The sequence below is a fragment of the Oryctolagus cuniculus genome, chromosome 15 (genome assembly GCF_964237555.1).
Source record: "Oryctolagus cuniculus chromosome 15, mOryCun1.1, whole genome shotgun sequence".
Classification (NCBI taxonomy): domain Eukaryota; kingdom Metazoa; phylum Chordata; class Mammalia; order Lagomorpha; family Leporidae; genus Oryctolagus; species Oryctolagus cuniculus.
The window spans coordinates 85,113,999-85,127,690 of record NC_091446.1 but is presented as its reverse complement, the minus strand read 5'-3'; positions in this window follow the sequence as shown (position 1 = coordinate 85,127,690).

The window sequence follows — 13,692 nt, the reverse complement described above, 5'->3', positions numbered from 1 at the left end:
AAGGGTCTAATACCCATACTGCACCTCAGATGCAGGAAGGTTTCAGGGAAAAGAAGTGCTGAACAAAACCATAAACGTTTTAAAAGGCAAAAAACAAAACTCTCATCCTCCACTATTGAATACAAACTTTCTGATGGTAAACAGATGAGTTCTCAATTTATAAGTAATGACTTGAAAAGATAAGTTTTCTGAAAATAAAGTGGGAGAAAAACCTTAAAAAACACACACACTAATGGAGTGGGGAAGAATCATAGATTTGAAGTACATACCTTTTCACAAGCAGTTCTCTCTAAATGTAGGAGTTTTATCAGCATCCGCCTGGGTTGTGCCCCTTAAAAATATCCTGAGTTTGGGAGAAAGGTAACAACATCTGCCCTAATGGTTAGGACTCTGGCTTGGGACACCTATATCCTTTAATGGAGTGCCTGGGTTCAAGTCCTGCCTGTTCCTGCTTCTAGGTTCCTACTAATGTGCACCCTGGGAAGCAGATGACAACACTACTCAACGTGGTTAGTCCCTGCTACCCATGAGACATTCAGATGGAGTGCCAAGTTCCTGGCCTAACCCCAAGTGTTGTGGGCATTTGGGGAGTGGCCCAGTGGACAGATCTCAGTCTCTGCTCTCCACTCACCTATCATCAAATAAAACAAACTTAAAAAAAAAAAAATCCCAATGGGAAGAACTTAGAAAATCCAGCTCATCTCAAGCTAGGAAAATTCTCTTCCATTCTTTACCTCTTCTCTTGCTTCCATTTGTCTTTCTCCTTCTGGAATTATTATTTACATGGTATTTCTGTCTCAGAACTACTCTCACTGACACCCTGAGTTTAGACTGCTACCCCTCAGAACTGAGAAAATAGCTTTGTTAGGTCGAGTCACAGCAGAGGTTACACTACTGCCTGAGAGACCCACATCCTACACTGAGTATCTGGGACAGAACCCTCTCTTCTCTGCTTCCGACACAGCTTCCTGCTAATGCACACCCTGGGAGGCAGCAGATGATGGCTCAAGTACTTGGGTCTCTACCACAGATGTCCAAGACCAGGATGGAGCTCCTGGCTTCTGGATGTTGCAGGCATCTGGGAAGTAAACTAGTGGAAGGAAGATGTCTCTGCCTTTCAGAGAAATAAAAGCAAAGCCACCTGTTGTTTAAGCTATCTTGCCTTAATTTGTAATGACAGCCCTAGAAGACTAATACCCCAACACTAAACCATATATATACACACACGTCTATATATTTATGTATATCTGTGTGTGAAAAAATTCCCAACAAAATACTATAGAATACCAAAAAGAATCTGGCAAAATAAAAGGATTATCTATCACAAGCAAGTGGGTTTACACTAGGAATGCAGGAGTGCTTCATCTTAAGAAAAATATCATGGAATTGGACAATGGTGGTGATCTTACAACTTTCATAATATACTAAACACTTCAGAATTGTGCTGTTTACAAGGCTTAAATTTTATGTAATACTAACTAGCTCCAGCTTGAAATAATCTGCATTTGTCATTCATACCGTAATTGTAGTGGACAGCACTATCCTGACCAAACATCATAAAGCACAACAGGGCCTTGATGGGAAGATGAATGGTGACAGCAATGTGCACGTGTTCAGTTAGACTCGTAAGGACAGACAGTAGGACAGGAATTTGTAGTATTGTATTAAAAGACAAGTTTTGAAAATGGGGCATGAACGAGAGGAATAAAATATAACTTTAAATACCACCCATTATTTGCATTAATAATTTTTCAGTCCAAGGCCTTCTGGATAGATTAACTTACAAAGCTCCGTTGTTTTGATCTGCATTTTACTTCTAGACATACAATCAACTTGGAATTCTCTCTCCATTGCCCTACGTTTTTTAATTACTTTACCAAATTTCACAGGCTAATCTAATTCATGAGCTCACTTGTAAAACCCCTGAAAAAATACTAACCAAGCATATCCAGTACTACCACCATGACCACGTTGGGTTTTTTCAGGAATCAAAGATTAGTGAATCATTTTAAGGTCAATTACTGCAATCTCTCATATGGGTCTATCAATGTAGACAAAGTATGAGGTAAAATAATTTCAGGAAGCAGTCTGAAGGGCTCTCACTAGCCAAAACCTGATTAATCTGAACCAAGAATAAAAGACGCAATGGATTAAAACACATTGCTAAAACCCATGACATTGTAAAGATACAAGAAAAAAAATAAGTGCTTTTGGGTTGTCTATTTCATTGTGCTGGGTATTGTTAACAATAACAAAAAAAACCTGTCTTTAACATATAAAGTACATCTTAGGGTAATCAAATGATTTATAAAGAAACTCTTCGCCGGCGCCGCAGCTCACTAGGCTAATACTCCGCCTTGCGGCGCCGGCACACCGGGTTCTAGTCCCGGTTGCCCCTCTTCCAGGCCAGCTCTCTGCTGTGGCCCGGGAGTGCAGTGGAGGATGGCCCAGGTACTTGGGCCCTGCACCCCATGGGAGACCAGGAAAAGCACGTGGCTCCTGTCTCCTGCCATGGGATCAGCGCGGTGCGCCGGCCGCGGCGGCCATTGGAGGGTGAACCAACGGCAAAGGAAGACCTTTCTCTCTGTCTCTCTCGCTGTCCACTCTGCCTGCCAAAAAAAAAAAAAAAAAAAAAAACTCTTCACATAAGTATTCTCGCTAATAAATAGTAACTGAAATATCAGTTATTTGGAAACCACAGGCAAAATGATGGATCTAGGCAATGATCAATACCTACAGAGAACACCTATCAGCATTGCCTCCTGCTGGAGCACAGCCCGTCAAATGAAGTATTCTTTCCAAAAATGCTTATGGTACTCAAAACATCCATCATTACGGTAACTTCCATTCTACAGGAAATTCAGAGAATAGAGAATCAAAAGCTACCACGGAAATGCCATAAGAGACTCAAGCAGAGGGAAGGAGCTTTGGAAGACAAACCTGATTCGTGTGACAGGTATACAGCAAAAAGAAACCTTGAAGGCCACACTGAAACCGGCTCACAAACTAAGATGTGTATACTGTAAAATTCAAGGCTTCGTATGAAAAGTATTAAGATACTTGAAAAACAGTATTCTGGATATATTAGCTTACATTATGAAAGTCATCCATGCTCCTTTTCAGAACTAAAAAACATAAAATTGCATTTATGACTTGCATTCCATTTCAATTGCACAGTGATACTTACCAAGTCCAAGGTATGACCTTATTTCGATCCTAAGTCAAACCAATCACCTGTACAAACATATTTAATCCACAATCCAGGACATCTGAATCTGAACCCTGGGTGCTTAGCTGCATCTCTGAAGGTGTGATGTGACTGTAGTTAGGTTTTTCTGTTAGTATTTGAGAGACGCGGTATAGTCTGCTGCGTGCAGCACAACGAGCTAGGTCGGTCGCGGTGCAGGCCTCCCTAAGGGCTCTGGCACTGGCCCCGCGGCGGGGGTGGAGCTGAGTGAGGGTGGGGGCCGAGGAGGGCTGTCCCTGAGACTCCAGTCCCAGCCCCAATTGTGTCCCGAGCTAGTGACTTCTCCGGCCTCCATTTTCTCCTCAGTACCGTAGGGTAATAGCGAGAACACCATTTTAGAGTGATTAGCATGTGATTAGCAAAGCGGGTAAAACTCGGAGCGCGCGGCCCGACCCGGGAAGGGTCCATTACCGCGCTGCGGCCGCGGAGGGCAGCGCCGAGCCGGGCGGGGGAGGGGGGGGGGCGGCGGGGCGGCGCGGGCGCTGACCGGGCCCCGCAGGAAGCCGTCGGGGCCCATCTGCCGTCCGCACGCCGCGGCCCGCCGTCTCCACGACGCGCGCACTTAAACCCGCCCGGACTTTTATTTTGCAATACTGCCAAGTGAAAACCGGAGTCACGTCACTTTTTTAAAAAAATAAGGAAATCGAAAATTCTAGAGTTTTAAAAAAAGAAACAAAAGGGACCTTAAAGGTTCAGAAGTTGACTATTAGAAGTCACGAAAGCTGCGGGATTCCACCCAGAAAGCGGCTGTGCCGTTCCGACGCGGGCCCGGGCGGGCCGCCGGCCTGACAGGAAGCCCTCCGCGCCCCCGCCCAGAAACAAAGAGTTAACCGCCGACAACGTGACCGGGGCACGGGCGGCCCGCACGCCGCCATGGCGCAGCGCCCACAACTTTTTGAACTGCGAGCCGCGCCGCAGCCCGCGCTCCGCTGCCCCGGCCCGCCACGCCGGCCCCGCCGCCGCCCCCTCGCCCGGCAGCTGCCCGGCCGCATGGCCGCCGCGCGCGGGCCCCGCCGGCAGTTGCGGGAAGCGGCGGCCGGCCCGGGTTCTGGGCGGCGGCCGCCCCCGCCCGCAGCGAGGCTCGCAGGCCGGCCGGGTCGCCGCGAGGCCTCCGCCGAGCCTGGGCCGCGGCCCCAAGTTTCCGGAGCGGGGGATGGGGCGGCGGAGACCGCGAGGAGCCGCGAGCGCCCTCCGAGACACAAAGGCGCGGCGGCGCGGGGAGCGCGGCGCCGGCCCGGGCCCGCCGCGCCCCGCACAAAGGCCCCCGCCCGCCCCGCGGCGCCCCTACCTCTCGGAGCCGGCGCCCAAGGCCGCACGCGCCGCCACGAGGAGGAAGAAAAGGCCGCGGACGCGCGGCGGCGGCTCCGGGCGCGGGGCGTGGGAGGAGGGCGGAGCCAGCGCCCTCCCACCAGGGCCTGGGCAACTCCCGGGCGCCGCCGGCCACGTGAGCGGCCGCCGGCGTTCAAACAGCGGCGCCGCGCCGGCCGCCATCTCACCCCCGGCCGGGCCCGCGGCCCACCCCCGGCCCCCGCCCCCGGGTTCAGCCACCGCAGCGGGCCGGGGCCGAGTGCGGCGCCAGGAACCCGGCTCCGCCTCTCCCATCGCCATCCCCCCCACCCCGCAGTGGGCCCAGTCCCCCCCCCTCCGGGCGACCTCGCACCCCCAAAAACCCAGCTCCTCTGCCCCCTCCTTCGGGGCCCAGGCCCTGCTCGGACCCGGGAGCGCGGCTCTCGACCTCCGACGCTCGCCCCCTCACCTCGGGCCCCGAGTCTCCACGCCAACCCGCACACGTCGGCCCCCTCGGCCGTCCCTCGAAGCACCCAGTGCAGGGTGGAACGCGGGGCGCTTGGCAGTTGTAGCGGAGGCAGTTGAGGCTTGTTTACCGTCACCATGGAAACCCCCGGCGGCGCGCTCGGGGCGGGGCCTCCGAGGGGCGGGGAGAGGCGCGCGGCGGGCCCCCGTCCGCGGTTCCCAGCCGTCGGGCGCACGCGGCGCTTCCGGAAGCCAGCCGGACCCCGGAGTGCTCGGCCCCCGCGCGGCCCCGAGCCCCAGAGACCCAGAAACAGCAACCCCCGAGAGCCCAAATCCCCGTCCCGGTGACCGCGGCCGGCGCGACGGCAGCCCAGGGCCCCCACGAACCCCACCTTCTTCAGGAAGACGCGGCGCAATCCTGCTTCCACGACGGAGCCGGAAGGACGCAAGGACAGCGATGGGGCGGGGCCTCCGTAGTGGACTTCCGGGGGCGGGACCTCGGAGGCGCCATTGTGACGTACGCCGAGCGGAGCCGGGCATTGGCCGTCCGGGCGCAGGTCGGGGGCGGGTGGGGGCCGGAAATGGAGAGATTAGCGACTGCGCAGGCGCCAGCCCGCCTGAGTGGGGGAGGGGAGGGGCCCCACTTCCTGGTGAGCCTAGCTCGGAAACGTGAGTTCAAAGGTCGCCTGTTGGAGAGACCCGGATGAGAGGAGAAAATGAGAATAGTTTGCGAATGGAGACCACTTGAAGGGTTTAAGGAGTTCTCTATTTAAAATTGCTCATGACATAATCACGTGGGCTGAGAAGTGTGACCGGTGCAGCGGGGTTTTCGGTCGCCGTCCACCTCCGCCGCCTTGGTGGCTGATGGCTCCCGGTCTGAGGCAGAGGAGCGAATTCTTGTTAGAAATCTGCATCTGTATTTGGAAGGCGGAGTTACAGAGGGAGGGAGAGACCCGTCTTCCATCTCTGGCGGCCTCAGCGGTGGGGGCCGGGCCCGGGGCTTCGTCCAGGTGTCCCCAGGGCTGGGTCACTGCTGCTCTCCCAGGCGCGTTAGCAGGGGGCCGCATCGGAACCGGGCCGCTGGGCCGGAGCTGGCGGCGCTCGTGGGGTGCCAGGGCGCGGGCTCCAGCGTCTTGGGGGGGCACTCCCTGAGGTGATGTTAAGGCACAGGTTAAATTGAAGGCTATTTTTAACATCAGACGGGCCAGCGTTGTGGCGCAGCGGGTCAGGTTGCCACCAGTGATGCCGGCATCCCATGCGGTTCTGGTCCCAGCTGCTCCACTTCAAGTCCAGCTTCCTGCTAATGCTCCTGGACAGACAGTGAAAGATGGCTCTAGCGTTTGGGTCCCTGCCGCAGGGGTGGGGTTCTGACCTCCTGGTTTCAGCCTAGCCCAGTCTTGAGTGTGGCCGTTTGGGGAAGGAAGCGGGGACGGAAGATCAGTTTCTCTAACTCTGCCTTCAAATAAATAAATCTTTTCAGAATAAATAAGATCAGAGAAAATAGAGTGGTCAGTCACTGTCAGGTTGTGACAAGGAAAAATACGGCTTAAAAAACTATTTTAAAAAGGAATTTATTTTAAAAATTAGGTTCTCGGGGTCACAACAAATGCATGATTTTTGCTACAACAAATGGCTGATTCTATAAAAGGATGTGAAGTGTAAAAGCAGGCACTGTCAGAGGAGCTGTAAAGATCCGAGAGAAACAATTTGTGGATGGACGGCACTGTGGCATAGCCGGTAAAGCCTCTGCCTGCACTGCCAGCATCCCAGATGGGCACTTGTTTGAGTCCCGGCTGCTCCACTTCTGATCCAGCTCTCTGCTGTGGCCTGGGAAAACGGGAGAAGATGGCCCACGTGCTTGGGCACCTGCACCCATGTGGGAGACTTGGAAGAAGCTCCTGGCTTTGGATCAGCACAACTGGCCATTGTGGCCATCTGGGGATTGATGGAAGACCTCTCTCTGCGTGTAACTCTGACTTTCAAATAATATATCTTTAAAAAATAATAATTTGGCAAAATTACAGAAAACAAGTCCTGTAAAAATCGGGTTAAAAAAAAAGGTTTACTTATTTGTGTGAAAGAGTTTTAGAGAGAGAGAGCTTCCATCCACTGGTTAACTCCCAAAATGGCCACAATAGCCAGAGTTGGGCCAGGCTGCAGCCAGGAGCCAGGAGCTTCTTCAGGGTCTCCCACAGTGGGTGGCAGGGGCCCAAGCACTTGGGCCATTTTCAGTGGCTTTACTAGGCCATTAGCAAGGAGCTGGATCATAAGTGAAGCAGCAGGACCTGAACCGGTGCCCATAGGGATGCCCGTACCACCACAGCACCAGCCCCAGATAGGTATGCTTTTTCTTTTTTGTTGTAAAGATTTATTTTATTTGAAAGAGCTACAGAGAGAGGTAGAGACAGAGAGAGGTCTTCCATCCTCTGGTTCACTCCCCAGATGGCCGCAACGGCTGGAGCTGCACCAATCCGAAGCCAGGAACCAGGAATTTCTTCCGGGTCTCCCAGGCGGGTGCAGGGGTTCAAGTATTGGGCCATCTGCTTTCCCAGGTGCGAGACCTGGCTGCTCCACTTCTTATCCAGCTCTCTGCTATGGCCTGGGAAAGCAGCAGATGGCCCAAGTCCTTGGTCCCCTGCACCCACATGGCTTCATATCCGCACAGCTCCACCTGTTGTAGCCAGTTGGGGAATGAACCAGCATATGGAAGACCTCTCTCTCTCTCTCTCTGCCTCTCCTTCTCTCTCTGTGTAACTTTGACTTTCAAATCAATCAATAAATATTTTTTAAAGAAAGAAAGAAGTTCCTCTGTAGAAGCCACTTATCAATAACAAATATTACGGAAGCTTGGGGTACCTGGAGCCCAATAGCCCTTGAAAAAAAAAAATCACTGCTCATAAAGCTTTGCTCCCTCCTTCCGCAGGACAGTGCCAATAGGTAGGCAAAGATCATCAAGTCTCAGAGAAGTCTTGCTGCACCTCATAGTGTCTGTTAACTTGCACCTGGTCTGTGCTTTGCATTCTTCTGCCTAATCTCATTTCAACACACCCCAGCCCAGCAGCAGATGTTATGCTGTTTGATCCCCATTTAACAGAAGGAAATGAAGGGACAGCTTTTTTCTGGTACCCTAAGGTCACTCAGCTCCTGGATGTTGGTCTGGGTGTGTCACTGCTGCACCTTTTTTTTTTTTTTTTTTTTTTTTTTTTTTTTGAAAGACAGTTTACACTATTTATTTGAAAGTCAGAGTTCCACAGAGAGAGGAGAGGCAGACAAAGAGAGTGACAGAGAGACAGAGGTCTTCTGGTTCACTCCCCAAATGGCCTCAATGGCTGGAGCTGCACCGATCCGAAGCCAGGACCCAGGAGCTTCTTCCGGGTCTCCCACGTGGGTGCAGGGGCCCAAGGACCTGGGCCATCTTGTACAGCTATCCCAGGCCATAGCAGAGAGCTGGATCGGAAGTGGAGCAGCCAGGACTCCAACCGGTACCCATATGGGCTGCCGGCACTGCAGGCGGTAGCTTTACCCACTACGCCACTGCTGCACTCTTTTAATGCTAGTGAGAAGCAAGTCTTTCAGGCTGCCTAGGGATCCACTTTGCCTGCCTTTCCCACTGAGAGGAGACTTGAAGGCCATGGAAAGCCAGTTGAACTGGCACAGCCACACGTTGGGCCCTCTCCAAATGTCCCTTTTGTCCTTGAGGCCAGATGCGCTAGTAAACAGAGATAAGGGATAAGATAACCAGGTGGGAAGCAGGCACATTCAGGAGTCACAGCCTTGTCTGGTTAAATTCTTGACTAGTACAGAAAAGGGCACCTTTGAAGCAGCACTCATGCTTATTTATTAAGGAGTGAGCCACCACCTGGAAGGCTGGGCCTGATGGGCCAGGAGCTTTTTCCGGGTCTCCCATGTGGGTGCCCGGGCCTAAACGCTTGGGCCATCTTCTACTGCTTTTCCAGGTGCATTAACAGGGAACTGGATCAGAAATGGAACAGCCTGTGGGGCCGGCATTGTGATGTAGGGGGTAGAGCCGCATCCCATATGGGCACTGATTTGAGTCCTTGCTGCTCCACTTCCAATCCAGTTCTCTATCTCTGCTGTGGCCTGGGAAAGCAGTAGAAGATGGCTAAAATCCTTGGGCCCTTGCACCCGTGTGGGAGACCCGGAAGAAGCTCTTGGCTCCTGGCTTTGGATCAGCGCAGCTCTGGCTGTTGCGGCCAATTGGAGAGTGAACCATCGGATGGAAGACCTCTCTCTCTCTCTCTTCTCTGCGTCTCCTCTCTCTGTGTAACTCTGACTTTCAAATACATAAATAGGGGCTGGCACTGTGGCGCAATAGGTTAGCGCCTGGCCTGAAGAACTGGCATCCCATATGGGCACAGATTCTAGTCCCAGCTACTCCTCTTCCGATCCAACTCTCTGCTATGGCCTGGGATAGCAGTAGAGGATGGCCCAAGTCCTTGGGCCCCTGCACCCGTGGGAGACCCGAAAGAGTCTCCTGGGTCATGGCTTCAGATCGGCACAGCACCAGCCATTGCGGCCATTTGGGGAGTGAACCAGCAGATGGAAGACCTACCTCTCTGTCTGTAACTGTCTTTCAAATATATAAAATAAATCTTTAAAATAAATAAATAAATAGAAAGATATTAAAAATAAAAAAAGAAAGAAATGGAACAGCCTGGGCACACTGGCTCCCACGGCACGGCAGGCAGCAGCTTAACGCACTGTGCTACAATGCCAGCCCCTATAGACCATTTTAATCATAGATAAAATGACAGATAATATATACGCTTAATAAATATTAACATTTTGATCCATTTTATTTTATATATGTAGATATATTTTTAAAATATTTACTAGTTTGAAAGGCAGAGAAACAGAAGGAAACACACAGAGAGAAAGATTTTCCATCCACTGGTTCACTTGCCAAATGTGTGTAACAGCTGGCTGGGCCATGCTGAAGCCAGGAACCAAAAACTCTATCTAGGTCCCCTGGCAGGGACTCAAGCACTTGGGCTATCATCTGCTACTTCCCAAGGTGTATATTAACGAAAGTTAATCGAATCGGAAGCAGAAGCAGGGTTCCACTGCAGGTATTCCAACGTGAGAAGTAGGCATCTCAGCTGGGTGCAGGGGCCCAACGACGTGGGCCATCTTCCACTGCCTTCCCAGGCCATAGCAGAGAGCGGGATTGGAAGTAGAGCAGCCAAGACTCGGACCGGTGCCCATATGGGATGCCAACACTGCAGGCGGCGGCTTTACCGGCTACACCATAGCTGCTGGCCCCTTAATAAATTTTTTAAAAAGCCTTAGTAAAGCTAAAACTTATGAATGATGAAATATTTCAGAAAAATTTCAAAGATAATATAGCATCACTGTTGTTTTAGGATCAGGGAATTAAGCTTTGTGGCCCATTTACATGAGTTTCTTTGAAGAAACTGTAATGCAGTTTTTGTGCTGTCTTTGACCTAGTTTTCAGGCCCTGGCTACAGGCCAGTCAGTTCCTCTTCTTGAGCGAGCGATTAAGTCCCCACCCCTAACCATCTCCCTTATCACGGCTTTTACACTCTGGGCCAATACAGGCACATCGACCCTAATCACCCCAAGGCAAGTACCAGACAACGGGGCATCCTCTGGGCCTCGGAGCCCCCTAATATCACTCAAATCAGCCAATCCTGAAGCTGTGTGCCCTGCCTAACCAGTTCCTTCCTGTAAAAACCACAATAAAGGTTGCGGCCCCCCACCCCCATCTTATGACCTATCCCAGTATCCCCCCCGAGTGAACCCACACGGAGTGCTGTGTTCTCACTAGGGAACTGGGAGTCCAGTAGTCCCCTTCATTGTGGTTTTGTTTTCTGTTGCCCAAGGTCAACTACAGTCCAAAAATAATACATGGAAAATTCCAGAAATAAGCAACTCAACGGCTTTGAAACACACCATTCCTAGTAGTGTGATGAAATCACACAGCTCTGCCTGGGTTTCAAGTCATCTTTTTGTCCAGAGTATCTGCTGTATATGCCCCCTTGTTAATATGTACAACAGATTATTTTGAAGAAGGCCAAATTAACATACTTTTATTTCCAGTATGTTATTATAATTGTTGTATTTTATTATTATTATTATTTTTTTTTGACAGGCAGAGTGGACAGTGAGAAAGAGAGACAGAGAGAAAGGTCTTCCTTTGCCGTTGGTTCACCCTCCAATGGCCGCCGCGGCCGGCGCGCTGCGGCCGGCGCACCGCGCTGATCCGATGGCAGGAGCCAGGAGCCAGGTGCTTTTCCTGGTCTCCCATGGGGTGCAGGGCCCAAGCACCTGGGCCATCCTCCACTGCACTCCCTGGCCACAGCAGAGGGTTGGCCTGGAAGAGGGGCAACCGGGACAGAATCCGGCGCCCCAACCGGGACTAGAACCTGGTGTGCCGGCGCCGCTAGGCGGAGGATTAGCCTAGTGAGCCGCGGCGCCGGCTTATTATTGTTTTTAAATCGCTTTCTATGCCTCATTTATAAATTAAACCTTATCATAGGACAAAACCATATAAATAGGTCTGTACTATCTGAGTTTTTGGGTATCCAGTAGTGGTCTTGGATTGTATTGGTGGGGGAGGCTACTGTGCAATAAACCCACAAATTCTTATCTGGTTTTTCTCTCTTGATCTTATCTCACTCAAAGAAATATTTTTAAAGCAATTTAAAACAGTTCCTTCCCACTGCAGCTTCTACTGCACCACCATGGTTGAATGGGTGGGAGGGAGCCTGGACTGAGGTTCCTGGTTAGCTCACATTCTTGGCTGCCCACCAGCCTCCATGGCGGGAAGGGGGGAAGGGCAGATAAAGCAGGCCAACACTCCTGAGCCTCACTCCACTGAGGAAGAGAACAGCAGGGTAGAGTGTGGAGCTGGCCAAGTGGGTTCCAGCCTCCTTTTTTTTTTTTTTTTTTTTTTTTAATTTATTTATTAGAAAGGCAGAGTTAGAGAGATCTTTCATCCACTGGTTCACTCCCCAGATGGCTGCAACGGCTGGAGCTGGGCAATCCGAAGCCAGGAACCAGGAGCTTCTTACGGGTCTCCCTGCTTGGGTGCTGGGGCCCAAGCACTTGGGCCATCTTCTACTGCTTTCCTAGGCCACAGCAGAGAGCTGGATCGGAAGCCAGGACTCGAACCGGTGCCCATATGGGATTCCAGCCCTGCAGGCAGCTGCTTTACCATCTATGTCACAGCGCCTGGATTTGTTTGTATCACTTGGTATTTGTTGAAAAGCAACATGTCTTGCTAATATTTACGTTTTGGGCACTTTATTGACCCCAGAACAAAACAAAACCCAAGTTTATCCTGGAAACATGACACAAGTTGGAGATTTTTTTTTTTTTTGACAGGCAGAGTGGACAGTGAGAGAGAGAGACAGAGAGAGAAAGGTCTTCCTTTGCCGTTGGTTCACCCTCCAATGGCCGCCGCACCGCGCTGATCCTGGCAGGAGCCAGGAGCCAGGTGCTTTTCCTGGTCTCCCATGGGGTGCAGGGCCCAAGCACCTGGGCCATCCTCCACTGCACTCCCTGGCCATAGCAGAGAGCTGGCCTGGAAGAGGGGCAACCGGGACAGAATCCGGCGCCCCAACCGGGACTAGAACCCGGTGTGCCGGCGCCGCAAGGTGGAGGATTAGCCTATTGAGCCACGGCGCCGGCTCACAAGTTGGAGATTTTTATATTATCATCATGATGGTTGATAATGGTGCCTTTGAAGTTTTCTGATCTATAGAAGAAAGAAAAAAAAATAATGATAATGACAGCCAGGGAAAGGGACCCACGGCATAGCTCGGGACTCCCTTTGTGCACAAAGGAGAAGCCAGAGTTTCCTCAAAAACCGACCTGCACCCCAGGGCGCCCGCCTGAATCCTGCCCTCCTCGGGGTCCCTGGGGGCAGGGGTCGCAGCTGCGCCGAACTGGGAAGCTCAGAAGTCCCCGGCCCAGGTCCGGGTTGGCGAGGGGCTGCGGGAGACGCTGCGCTTTGTGCGCGGCGGCCCGCAGCGGCTGCAGCTGCGCCACCTGCTAAGGGCGGCTCGTGCGGGTCTCCGGGGTGTGTGTGGGGGTGGGGGGCGGCGTGAAGCGAGCGGGGGCGGGTGTGTGTGGGGGTGGGGGGCGGCGGGAAGCGATGGGGGAGGGGTTGTGTGGGGGTGGGGGGCGGCGGGAAGCGATCGGGGGAGGGGTGTGTGTGGGGGTGGGGGGCGGCGGGAAGCGAGCGGGGGCGGGTGGGGGTGGGGGGCGGCGTGAAGCGATCGGGGGAGGGGTTGTAGGGGGGTGGGGGGCGGCGGGAAGCGAGCGGGGGAGGGGTGTGTGTGGGGGTGGGGGGCGGCGGGAAGCGATCGGGGGAGGGGTGTGTGTGGGGGTGGGGGGCGGCGGGAAGCGATCGGGGGAGGGTGGGGGTGGGGGGCGGCGGGAAGCGATCGGGGGAGGGGTGTGTGTGGGGGTGGGGGGCGGCGGGAAGCGATCGGGGGAGGGGTGTGTGGGGGGGTGGGGGGCGGCGGGAAGCGATCGGGGGAGGGGTTGTGTGGGGGTGGGGGGCGGCGGGAAGCGAGTGGGCTCCGGCTGGGGGCGGCGCCTCTCCCTTCCTTTCCCGCCAGGGCGCGCCACGCCCGGCTGGCTGTCCGCGTTGCGTAACAGTCCAGTCCCCGCGGCGAGCGGTGCAGAGTGGCTCGCGGCCCTCA